At 41.6% G+C, this 12,788-nt stretch overlaps 1 protein-coding gene across 2 annotated transcripts in view; it reads left to right on the forward strand.

Annotated features, from left to right (window-relative positions):
• The first annotated feature begins 61 nt into the window (after positions 1 to 61).
• LOC127002827 (proline-rich protein 12-like) overlaps positions 62 to 12,788 on the forward strand; it is a 116,340-nt gene continuing 103,613 nt past the window's right edge. Inside the window, exon 1 of one of the 2 annotated variants that reach the window (XM_050869051.1) lies at positions 62 to 242. The gene's annotated coding sequence lies outside the window, so the exon portion shown is untranslated. The remainder of the gene's footprint in view (positions 243 to 12,788) is intronic. The other variant, XM_050869050.1, reaches the window with a different exon arrangement.

A 12,788-nucleotide genomic window follows, 5' to 3' on the forward strand; every position in this document is an offset into this window, starting at 1 on the left:
ACATCAGAGCGACTTATTTCTGCGAGGAGCTATTTCTCGCCTCACCGGCACGAGGGCTACGGCTGTTTGTTTACCTCCGGGAGAAGAAGAAGAAGAGGCCTCCGGAACGGTCCGCGGCGGGAGATTCTCTGGTGTGGATAATAAGGCAACACACACACACACACACACACACGCAGCTTGATAAAGGAAGAGTACATGAAGACACAAGATAAGCCTGGCCTAGTCCTGCACACCTCAACCCGGTAAGTGCGCCCCGCCCCGCGCCCCCAGGAGGAGGCCATCAATAGCAATAACATTAAGGGCCATACTTTTAAACCCTTCGGCGCCCCAGCACACATATTTGACGTGGGAATTACTTACAATATGGATTCTTTTTAGGTCCTAAAATGCAGTGCAGTAACAAATGACGGTTAAGAATCGTATTAGTACCGTGCCAGTATTTCATTATCTATCTAATGAAACATCACTAGATCTGGATCTTAATGCGCAGGGCACCCGTACAGGTGAATAACACCCATATTTGTGTGCCCCCTCCATTAGTTATCATTTGCTCTTGTTGTTCAGAAAATCTTTTATCAATGCAAGTCCCATCAGACTGGAAAGATGCTAATGTTATGCCACTGTTCAAAGGTGGAATCCATTCTGATCCCCTCAACTGTAGACCAATCAGTTTGACATCAGTGTGCTGTAAGGCTTTTGAAAGAATAATTGTGTCAACTTACTTCTTATTTGAGTATTATTCTACTTTCTTCCCAGTCTCACAGCGGTACTTCTCACACTTCCCATCAGTTAGATCTCATTATTCTACGCATTTTGAACCCCATTTATGTGCGTTGCAAACTGCTAGAAATGTCGTTAGCGATTTTTGAAAAGTTAGTGAGTTTTTTGCGGCCGCCTCAGGGTGTCATGGGGAGGACTGGGATACTTTGTTCCCCATCTCTTCTCACACTTGTCATCGGTTAGATCTCATTATTCTATGCATTTTGAACCCCATTTATGTGCGCCGCAAACTGTTAGAAACGCCGCTAACGATTCTTGAAAAGTTAGTGAGTTTTTGGCGGCTGCCTTGGGGCGTCGACGCGTCGGTGCCGCCGCCACCGCCGCAAAATAGTTCGCATTCATTACCTACCTTATGAAACATCACTAGGTCTTCATATATCTTTCCTACAAACTCTTGGTTAGTGATGGTACGCTAGGTTAGCGATTAGCCCACGCATGTGAGACCAGGGCCCGTATCCTCGTCAACTATTAATGCTAAACGGTATTAACTTTTGACTTTGGTATTAACTTCACTCTCAAAGTGTATCCTTACCAACTATTAGCCTAATCCCTACTATTAACTTCGGTATTAACTTGGGAGTGCTGGCGAGGACTTCTAAACACAATAGTAAACTTAATAGTGAATCCCAGACCAAGACCCATTTCAACATGGCCGCCGGACTTCCTCGCCCAGCCTGCCTCCGCAATTTAGAGCTCGATAGGACTCTTTGGAACTGTATAACGATGGTGAACTTGTCAAGAGATACATATTAGACCGTACAGGAATGGAGCATGTGACTGATTTGGTGAGAAGAGAGCTACAAGATCCAGTTCAAAGGGAGCATTCCCTCACCCCGGGGTTGAAAGTGATTTTGACTTTAAGATACTTGGCTACAGGAAAAATGCTGCAGTGTTCAAGTGATGAGTTTGGGGTTAGCCAGAGTAGTGTAAGCAGGGTGATTGCGGAAACTCTGGCCACCCTCAGTGACCCGTAGGTAGTCAGGAGGTTTATCCAGTCTCCCCTTGATAGGGTGGAGATCCGTGAAAAGCAAGCAGAATTGTACCAACTTGCTGGTGTTGTGGGAGTGATAGACTGCACCCATGTGAAAATAATGGCACCAAAGGAAAACAAAGTAGTTTATGTGAACAGAAAAAAAACTTACATAGCTTGAACATACAATTAGTGTTTGATGCCTTTGTTATTGATGAAAATGTGAAATATTTGAGTAAAGGTAAATGAAACATGGGAAAAAAACTTATTTGTAGCAGAAAGGTACACACATGCAAATGGAAAAGATGACATTAAAATTGCATTAAAATGTAATTTAAAATATGATTTATAATTATTGTTGCTTTAAAATCAAGTTAGAAAACAAATTACTTCTGCCGGTTATTCGTATTGAGATAATGGTGGTAAGAAAGCTTGTTAGTGACGTCTGCTAGTGTGAGGGAGGAAGAATGAAAGGTCGAGGTGACCACATCGCGTACATCATGACTTCTGAGTGAAGTAAAACAAGGTTACTTGGTTTCTGTTTACAAAGTTCCAAGTGGAAAAACAACTTTATTGTGAATTCAGTGTATACTTTTCTGAAGTATTGTGTTTATTGAGTGAATTGGTGACCAATCTGTTGCTATTTGTGTCTTACTTGAAGATATTCATCATTGGATTCAAAGCTTTGGTATTAATGTGCAATTGTCGTCATAACAAAATACGTAGTAATTAATTATATATGTCAACCTATTTATTTTCATGAGATCATGGTATGACCACTGAAAAACATAGCTTTTTTATCTTGGCTCCATTACAAATTCAGTATATAATTACTCATATATTAAATAAAGTAGTGGAATCTAGTATTCAGCATCTTTTATTATTATGCCAATATTCTAAGCACTCAGCTTGCAAACATGCTTAGGTTTATGTTGTCAACTTGGGATGGACTTAGGTGAACACTTTACCAAGTGACCTAAGATTACTCAATGCTAGCAAAGCTATGGTATTAACGTGCAATGGTCATCATACCAAAATACGTAGTAATTAATTATATATGTCAACCTATTTATTTTCATGAGATCATGGTATGACCACTGAAAAGCATAGCTTTTTTATCTTGGCTCCATTACAAATTCAGTATATAATTATTCATATATTCAATAAAGTAGTGGAATCCAGTTTTCAGCATCTTTTATTATTATGCCAATATTCTAAGCACTCAGCTTGCAAACACGCTTAGGTTTAATGTTGTCAGCTTGGGTCGGACTGAGGTGAAAACTTTACCAAGTGACCTAAGATTACTCAATGCTACCATATAGGTATACTACATCTTTGATTGTGAGTGCATCAGAGAGCACTGGAGAGCAGCATGAGTCTAATTAGGTGCTAATGAATATCCTGCCTGCATCACAGACTACATAAAATGCAAATATGATCGGTGCCTAAAGGTGTTATAAGCTAATGATGGTAAATATATATATATATATATATATATATATATATATATATATATATATATATATATATATATATATATATATATAGCGCGTGGCCTCGGTGCTCATCTCCGTAACATTGGCCCTTGAGCCTGTGGTGGGAGGGAGCCCATTACCCAGGGACACAGGGCCAGTGTGACATCCGGGTTACCACAGTTTCCCCAGGTAGTCATTTATTGACCAGCCCGAGAGGGAGGATGATCAGCTGGGTGAGCTGCACGCCGACTGCCCGGGCCGGGATTCGAACCCGGGCCTGCGTAGAAGCCAGGTATGCTGACCACTGGACCATGGAGGCGTATTGGAGCCCAATCTCAAGTGAACCCACTCACAATGACACACAATTTTTTTCCTGGTAAATTTTGTGCTGTGAATGAATTTGCTAACCATTTCTGTCGAAAAACAGCAGAGATTATTTTTCACCCCTTCCACCTTAACCTCCTCAGTAATAAACAAAAAGTGACAAAATCATTGCCTTGAGGCAGTAATATTCAGCCCCAGCATCAAAAAATTATACTGCTGCCCTATGAAAGGCATCTCTTAACTCCGATGAAGTAGGTGGTGACTGGTGGAGCAGCTTCATTGTCATCCCTTGCAGTGGCAGGTGTCATTGGGCCAGCAGATGATGAAACAGTGGCTGGTGTCATTGGGCCAGCAGATGTTGAAGCAGTAGCTGTTGCTGAAGCAGCTGATGGTATCTTTTCCACAAGTAACGAACAGTGTGCTGGGATGGTCTCTAGCAATACAGCAGCGGGGCTGAAAAAAGCGTCATATATTAGTTATGATTAATGCATGTAACTTAACCCCTTAACTGTGGATTTCCTACAAGAAAACATCACCAAACTACAGAAATGGAACAAAAAGTGGCTGCTTCAATTCAGTGAAGAAAATGTAGTCCTACACCTTGGGAGGGGATATCCAGCATACCAATACCACATGGGAAACACTCCACTATCCACCGCAGAGGCAGAGAAAGACCTGGGACTATTATGTTACCAGGCTACCAGTGAAAGCCAAATCCATGCCAGTCGTAGTGGATGGGTTAAATAGGTACGTAGTTGAAGAAAAAGGGTCTTAAAGGTGAAATATTACTTATTAACAAATATTCCACTATTTGTTATTGGTTGTAAAATAATTGACTGATAAAGTGTGTATCTACAAAGAATATGAATTTAAGAGTGATTAATAAATTGTTTTAATGAGAATATAAAAGTTTTTTGCCAAAAACATACAGGCCAATCAATATTTCACTGCTGCTGCTGTTGCTTCTGTCCTATCCCTAGCACATCATCAGCTGTGTCAATGCTGAATGGCTCTGGTACCCCTTCAAATACATGAGACTAGCAGCCTATGATGTCATACACCAGTTTATCTACCACAGTTAAATGTTATAGTTAGGTAGGCGCCTGTGTATCTGTGGTGCCACAAGTGTGGGGCACTCAAGTGCTGGGGGAAATGTCATTGTTATGAAAGGGCAAGTGTAAACCAGTGTATGCTGTGAGGCCTTGGTGTGGAAGTTCCCTGTCTGAACTGTGCAGCTAATCCCCCATGCAGTGAGGGCCTGTTTTACTCCCTCAGGGGCTGTGCAGATGAGAGAGTGATGTACGTACATGAGTGTGAGTGTGTGCCTGTCTTGGCTACCACCCTTTATTGGGGGAAGATAGCCAAGGTATTTAGATAGATTGATAGTCATTGACAGATGAACATTAAAAAAAATTCTATATCAAATATGCAGTTCACTGCTATGAACTTATTAACTTTAAGCTGAAATAAAGGCATTGTGGCCAGTATAGCTGCATTCTGTGAGCACATAAAAAAATAACTAATATAAGTTTTACATTTAAAGACATAACAACTAAGAAAAATTACCAGTCTGCCGCTGCTCATTCCTGCACTTGGCAATGCGAGGCTTTGATTTTTGTTGTATGTTGTACCAACGCCTCTCACAGTCATCCTGCATGCGGGGTCCACTCCCAGGGAAGGCATTGTCAGGGTATAAATATGAAGCGAGTTTCTTAATAGTTTCACTATGGCATGCTATTTATTTCCCATACCTTCTCCAATAACATTTAATACATGCTGTGATGGAAAGCTAAATCAGTACCGGTATTTTATTTGCATGCATCATAAAACATTAACTTTTTAGTTGTTATGAACATGGCCATAAATACTACTTTTCATTACCTACTTTTCTAAAATGCTTTTCTCTAAGTAGGAGGATATTACACAATACAGCTATACAAAAAAATTCAAAGCATTAATCTTAATTCCATTCTTTTGAGTACTTCTAAGCTAACATTATATCACCAGAAACTGTTTGACCAATGATATCAAAATAATATTTTAATCTTACTTTACCATTCTCATCAAATCTACCTATTCCGATATAGTCTTAACATAAAATACTTGTAAAAGTGTTGAGAGTCTGGCATGCCCAACCCCCCCCCCCCAAAAAAAAAAAAATCTAAATAAGGAATAAATAAAATAACAGGTAAATATGACTTGACTCTTATACTAACCCCCTTTCCACCCTAGCAAACTTGGGGACCTACCATGTTAGGTTACGACGTGTTAGGTAGGACAGGTTTAGCAGGAGTTGGTTTAGTTGTGTTAGATTGTTGAGGGAGTGGGGGTTGCAGCAGAAATGATCATGATGATGCTATTCACGTGGAGCAGTAGGAAAAAGTATGTCCTGTTTGGAAACTCTGTGGTTGTTTGTAGACAAAAATACCCATTTGACGAGGTTAGGTTAGTTTGCAAGTTACTTGAATCATGAATATGTGAATATGTAACAAAAAAAATAAAAGCGTTAACCTTAATTTCATTATCTTGAGTACATTCCAATCTAACATTATATCACCATAATCTGTTTGACCAATGCTATAAATATACTATTTTAATCCTTCTTTACCATTCTCACGAAACCTACCTATTCCCATATAGTCTTGACATAAAGTACTTGTAAAAGTGTCCATAGTCTGGCATGCCTAGCACCCCCCCCCCCCCCTAAGAAAATAATAGATAAAAATAAATAAAGAATAAAAAAAGGGCAAATATGCCTTAACTATCTATACCAACCCCCTCTTCCCCCCCAACAAACTTGGCATGTTAAGTTAGGATGTGTTCGGTAGGACAGGGCAGGTTTGGCATGGTTAGGTTTAGTTATGTTAGGTTGTTGAGGGAGAGGGGGCTGTGGCAGAAATGGTCATAATGAAACTATTCAGATACAGAATGAAAAGGTATGTTCTGTCTGGAAGGTCAGTGGTTATGTTATTATGCAAAAAATACCCAATTGATTAGGTTAGGTTAGTTTGTAAGCTAATTGAACCATGAATATGTGATTACCAACCTTGTTACAGCTTCTGCCACTTCAGTCCACGCTCTCTCTTATCCTCAGGGGTGATATTCTTCCCATAATACCCTCTGATTATACGTCTTTTTTCATGAATTTGATGTAAGAAGACCGTTTCATCGGGCGACCAATTAAACTTACTCCTTTTCTGCGCTGGTTCTCCGGCCCGTAGATGTGCTCATTGGGGCAGATGACGTGGTTATGGTGCGGTAATTTCAGCAGAGCAAGTTGTGACGCAGGAGGGGAGATAAGGGTATTGACGAATGACGAAGTAAAAGCAGCCTTTGAGGCTGCTTCTATCTGCCACAAAACTCAATATTTTCTTGTTTGCCATTTATTGTGTTTTTGGTGTACATTTATACATCTTTTCTTTATTTTTCTTTTGAAATATTTACTTAATTCATGTCGGATGTTTACGTTTTGCACGGAGGCGTCCTTAGCAAAGAGCCCGCCATAAAGAAGAAGATAACAGTAGCCAGGATTTGCTAATACTTACACTCAAAGTTGACGAGGATAGCTATTACTCTTAATCAATTGAAACTATTAACTTTGATAGTAACTTTAAGGGTAAAAGTTAATAGCTCGTGAGGATACGGGCCCAGGTCTACCGCGCTTGGTTATTATTTTTTTTTTTAGAACATGCAGACCAACGGCTGCCGTGCTGCGATCTATTTTGCGGTGGCGGCGGCGGCACCGACTCTCAACGTCAGTGGCTCAGTGTTTTTATTTATCCGTGAAATGTCAACACGTGAGGATGTCACGCTTTCCCTCCCAGCCCCCTCCATTGCGCCCTGAGGCAGCCGCGAAAAACTCGTTAACTTTTCAAAAATCGCTGGCGGTGTTACTAGCAGTTTGCAACGCACATAAATGGGGTTCAAAATGTGTAGAATAATGAGATATAACCGATAAGAAGTGTGAGAAGTACCGCTGTGAGACTGGGAAGAAAGTAGAACTTTACCCTTATTTGGAAGATAATAACTTACTTTCACAGCATCAGTATTGTTTTAGATTGGGTAGATCAGTTTTCGAGCAACTGTTTTATACTTATGACTATGTGACTCATTTCTATGGTAGTGGTATGTCAGTGGATATGATATTTTTTTATTTCTAGAAAGCTTTTGATGTTGTTAATCATAGATTATTACTCACAATGCTGTCTAGTATTGGGATTGGGGGGTGTGCTAGGATGGCTGAAAGACTATTTGGGTGGGAGAAAGATGCAAGTAGTTGTCCATGGTAGTAAGAGTTATAGAGCGGATGTAAGCAGTGGTGTTCCCCAAGGGTCAGTAATTGGTCCCTTGCTTTTTCTCATTTACATTAATCATGTTGTTTCAGAACTAAATTGTAAGTTTTGTTTATTTGCTGATGATCTTAAATTATACCTAGCTACTGAAATTTCTAAGTCTAACCAATTAATTTCTCACAGTATTTTGCAGAGAGACATCAACACTCTTTACATCACAAACGGCTCTTGGGGTTTATCTTTCTCAGTTGGTAAATGTGCCAGAAAGAACTTTTGTAGGAATTTCCTTTATGCTCCTGCTCCTTTATCATATTTTATTGAAAACCAACCCATACAAGATGTAGGTAACTATAATGATCTTGGGGTCAGGGTGGACTCCTCCCTAAAGTTTCATTTGGATGTGAGAGAAATCACTGGCAAGGCTGGAGGCATTGGTTACAGTATTCTAAAGGGTACCCTTTGCAGATCTCCTGATTTCATGAAGGCAGTTTTTATCTCGCATTTTCGCCCTTGAGGGCGTCCAAGTTGTTTTGTAGTAGTCTGCAGTCGTCAGTAGTCTTTACTGCTCTAAACAGTAAAGTAGTAAAGTAGTAAGAAATGCAGTGATCCAGTGAAGAATAGGTCCTGAAATACTGTAGTATTTCAATTTTAATGTCAGTCTTTTGTGCGGGACTTTGTCAAAGGCTTTGGCGAAATCTAAAACAATAAAATAGTGTCAACTTGTTTAATGTCACGTTGGTCAAGTAGCCTCGTAATGTCTTGAAATGTAGTAATGAATTGCGATTCACATGAGTGTTTAGGTCGAAAGCCGTGTTGTGAGTCGGTAAGGATGTTTGCGTCAAGGTGATTCATTATGTGTTTGTGTATTGTGTGTTAAATTTTTTTACGTGGAATCGATGTTAGTGAGATGGGGCGATAATTGGCTGGGTCAATCCGGTCACCTGTCTTAAGTAAAGGATTAATGTTTGCCAAAAGCCAGTCAGAGGGTAATGAGGTGGATGATAGGGACTGGGTGAATATGGCCTGAAGGATGGGGGCAAAGGATTTAAGGATGAAGGCGGGAAAATTGTCGGGGCCAGTGGATCTGGTTGTGTCGAGTCCTTCCAGTAATTTCTGTACTCCGTTAGTCGTAATGTGAAGGGGGGCTATCGGGGGGAAGGGACTGTGTGGCATGTTTGGTGTCAGGTTGTGTTCTTGTGTGTGTACCGATCGGAACTGTGTGTTGAGTATTTGTGCATTGTGTTGTGGGCTGGTTACTAATGTGTTAGTGTTGTCTTTAAGTGATGTAATCGTGTTAGTGTCATGTTTGCGCGTCTTAAAGAATTTGAAAAAGTTCCTTTTGTTATTTCTTACGTTGTCTGCAAGGTAAGTTGCTATCTGTGTGTTTTCGTTCCGCTGCTTTTATGTTTTTGGCAAATGTCTTTTGGTGTTTTTTGTTGGCGGTCCAATTATCTGTTGTGTTGTATGTCTGCGCGCAGCTGTAGAGTCTTTGTTTCTTGCGATGTTGTCTGCGTAGATCCCTGGAAAACCAGGGAAGTGTGTACCTACTAGAAAGTGTTTTTTGTGGTATGTGTCTGTTCATTGAAGCATGTACTGTGTGTTTCAGGTTATTCCAGTTGGTGGAAGGAACTCTTGTGTGTGGGTCTGTCGCAAAAAAGTCAGTGCTGAAAGCAGTTAGGTCTTGTTTGATCATGTCTAAGTCAGCCCTTGAAAAAAGGGAAATCTGTCTGGGTCTCTGTTTATGTCTAATCGGTCAGAGATCAGCATCAATGATGAGTATGTCATGGTCACTAAGTCCTGGAACAACCTGAGTGTTTGTTATGTTAAGAATGTTGTTGGTGAGAAAAAGGTCAAGTGTGTGTGCTGTGGTCAAAGGGCCACCGTGGCCAGCGGGGCGTGTTACAGTATGTGTTCATGTTGGCTGGAGTACTGCGCTTCATATATCTTTTCTACAAACGTTCAACAATCATGGAAACGCTTTCAAACTCCAATTCAAGGGCTATTTACTGTTGAAAATAGGGGATAATATTCACGAAAGCGCAGCCTCCTCTGGCGGAGGCCGCGGCAGTGGTGCTGCCGGTGTTGCGAGAATTACCTACTCGCAGAAAAAAAGTTGCATGTACATGTTGGGGGGGTCCTGGGGGGGGGGGGGGGTAGCCCCCACTGGTTAGAAGGGGGGGTCGAGGGGGGCAAAGCCCCCCATTAGCAGGTCATATAGTTTGGTTGGAGTTGTTCAAATATGCTCCCCCACCCTAAACCCTCTGTGAGCTATTTTGCGGCTGCGGCGGCAGTACCGTCGCCTCGGCCGCTGCCAAAGGAGGCTACGCTTTTGTGAATATTATCCCCTATTTTCAACAATAAATAGTCCTTGAATTGGATTTTGAAAGCATTTCCATGATTGTTTAATGTTTGTAGAAAAGATATATGAAGAGCTAGTGATGTTTCATAAGGTAAGTAATGAAATACTGGCACGGTACTAAAACGAATCTTTACCCAAATGACTTCTGCAAAATAAAAGGCTGGGTCGAGGCTGGCAAAGCCCCCCCCCCCCCCATTAGGTAGGTTGTTAGTTTAGGTTAGTTTGGGTTTATCCGGTGTTGTGTTTCTCCGCGTCCTCCTATTTTTGGTCGTCCGTTTTGTTTACAAACTTGCTATGAACACTTACGGATCCGTGTACACAGCTGGTCGGGTGTACATGACTGTCCCCCTAGTGTTTTCCAGCATGGGATGGTGCATTGTTTTATTGTATCATAGAAAAACTTTAATTAATCCAGTACAGCACTCTTTTGTACTAGGTGAAGTGAAGGACCAATAAATAGCCTTCATGCAGTGATTCAACAGTAAACTTATGGGAAATAGCATCTTGCTATTTTCTAAAAACAAAATTGTCTTACCCGACCAGCTGCGTACATGTATCCATGTTCATAGCAATCCGCCTTTTGGTTTGTAAACAAAACGGACGGCCAGAAATAGGAGGACGCGGAGAAACACGACACCAGTATGTGGCGTGGGGCGGCGGAAATACGCAGCGTGGGATGGGGCAGGGCGGCAGTGGGAGTTCTCACCTGGTAGGGCCATACCAACCGGTAACCAGCAAGGTCCAAAAGTAACAGTCAGACACTCTAGTCAGGCGAGCAGGCAGCACTACTAACACAATTGACATATAGTGACTGGTTAAGTGTGTCTTCCAATTAAAGTGACAGCTTTTGCTTATCATAATATTAGAATTGAACAATATAATTAAAAGTTATAAAAGAAATAGTTAGAAGAGGTATTAGAAGGAGAGAGTTCAGCACTCAGAAATAACTGTAGCCTAGACTTAAAAAGTTGGAAGGCTGGGAGCATTAACCACATCAGAGGGCAAGGAGTTCCAATGCTTAATCACCCGAGATGAGAAGAATCGCCTACGAGCTTCCATTTCAGTGTGTTGCATCAGGATCTTGAATTGGTGGCCTCTAGTGCTCACTGGTGGGGACAATGTGAAAACATCAGAAGGTTGAACAGAGCATAGACCATGGAATATTTTGTACAAGTAGATCATATCTTGTCTCAACATTCTACCTCTGACTGAAAAAAGGTCAAGCCTCAGCATACGAGAGACCATTTAGCCCATCAACCTGCTTAGTCCACCTACGTTGCACAGATTCCTACAAGTTCAGATCTCCCTGGTAACCCAAGTTCCACACAGGGGAAGCAAAATCCAGAATAGGTCTAACCTCAGAAATATACAGGGGGGTCGCCTGATATGCGAACCACCTCAGATGCGACCTCCTTCCTCCCTCCCTCCCCCCCTTGGGGGGTGGAGCACGTGGGAGCGGTGACTTGACTCGGTAGTAAGAGAAAAGTTTTTTTTTCATTCATTTCATGTTCCCGACTTCGCTAACATCCATTTCCTACCAAATAATGAACTTGCTGTTACTCACTTCCCGAAGGAAGGGAAATAAACAATGGCGCAATCTGGCAACTCTACTCTGTGAGACGGCTCCACGTGTTCTCTTCATCAGTACGTCTAAAGCAGCCATTGCTCTCACAAGCTGTGTCTGTGCTGTGTGCAAGCTAGCCTGTGGGCTATTGTTGTTGCTGTTGTTGTTATTATGGCGCCTCCAAAGAACTCGAAAAAGCAGTTTATTACATTGGAAACTAAGTTAAAAAAATGTGGCTGACCGCCCATATACCATTATTTACATGCTTTTTAAGGTTCCTAATATGCGAATTTGCTATATGCAAGGCTTTGAACCGCCCATATTCTCGCATATTAGACGACCCCCCTGTACAAGGAAGACAGGAACCTAGCTGAGCGACAGACAGTGGACATCAGCAGGTTGGTAGCAACACCTCCAGCCTTTGTAATAATACTTCAATTAGGCTATGTTGGTGGAATTTCAATTTGTTGTCTACAATCACACCAAGGTCTTTGTGTGTTGAACAGCGGTTGATTGGTATACCATCAAGTGTGTATAGAGGATGAAGATTGTCTATCATCACATGCTGTTGTCTTGCAAAATGGAGGTGGACACACTTGTTAGAGGAGAATCTGAGCCCCCAGGAGAAGGCAGTGGCTGACAGCATATCAATACAGGTAATTCTCGATTTACACGAGTTTGGTTTACGCGTTTTTTAAATAATGCAGGGTCCCAAATCCAAATAAATGTTTAATTTACACGTTTTTTTCACTAATACGCGATATTTGATGGAGTGGCCACCAAGTGTCTCATGCAACTGGACTCACATGGCGCCATTGCCACACAGCTGAGCTCAGTTCTTCCCGCGCGCCACTTGAACAACAATACAGTACCCACGCTGCCACGCTACTCAACAATAGGGGTGGGCAGGTACCGGTACCAGTACTGGTACTAACAGTACCAGCTATATGGTATGGTACTGGTACCAGACTGCTCGGTACCAGTACCAATACTAGCCAGTCACTCATGGTGTCCCTCATTTCTT

The sequence above is a fragment of the Eriocheir sinensis genome, chromosome 24 (assembly GCF_024679095.1).
Source record: "Eriocheir sinensis breed Jianghai 21 chromosome 24, ASM2467909v1, whole genome shotgun sequence".
NCBI classification, from domain to species: domain Eukaryota; kingdom Metazoa; phylum Arthropoda; class Malacostraca; order Decapoda; family Varunidae; genus Eriocheir; species Eriocheir sinensis.